The sequence below is a fragment of the Coccinella septempunctata genome, chromosome 9 (assembly GCF_907165205.1).
Source record: "Coccinella septempunctata chromosome 9, icCocSept1.1, whole genome shotgun sequence".
Classification (NCBI taxonomy): domain Eukaryota; kingdom Metazoa; phylum Arthropoda; class Insecta; order Coleoptera; family Coccinellidae; genus Coccinella; species Coccinella septempunctata.
In genome coordinates this window covers 844,092-844,873 of record NC_058197.1, presented here as the reverse complement: position 1 = coordinate 844,873, position 782 = coordinate 844,092, and positions in this window count along the sequence as shown.

The window sequence follows — 782 nt, the reverse complement described above, 5'->3', positions numbered from 1 at the left end:
CGAAATAAGGGTTACGGCTTGCGAGGGTAGTTTTGGTATTTTTTGCTATAATACTTCCCGGTTGGGTGACTATGGCAGTGGCGTGCTTTAGATCGCTATGCAAGGATCAGCATATATGAATTCGTTTATGTATCACGGCACAAATATAATGCCTACCAATAAATGGTTGGAGTTTTATATTTTTTTCATTTCAACCCTTTGACGCCATTTATTCAAGAATATTTTGATAGCGTACGGCTGGCTCCACGTTGAAACGGTAGTATATCACGTGATTAGAAACGCGAATAATTTTCAAGAATTTTTCACTGAGGAATTCCAGGAGAGATGCGGACCGTTTGAAGCTAATGCATAATCTCCAAGAACTCGGGCGGTACGGTTTAGGAAAGGCAGGGTAAAAAAGGGGTAACAAAGGAAAATACCCGGGTGGTGTGTAGGATGGGCCGTTTGAAGCTAACATCGTACACTCCCGCACACTCGCGGCGGAACCTACCTGACAAGGGTGTGGGATGGGCCGTTTCAAGCAAACATCGTACACTCAACCTGTTTCACATCATCTGGTACATTTTTTTATACAATATTTTGAGGTTTTCTTCGTTTCTCTTTGATGTTAACATGGATCTCCTTGTTTTCTTTCAATTGAGTATTGTCATTGAGTATTAATACACAATGGTATTGTTGAAATTTTATGTTGCATTTATAACAAATGTTCAATCGACCCTTCCTCTTACTTCTTGTAGATATTTCTCTTCATATTTATATTCTTCTTCTTTGAAAAGTTATCC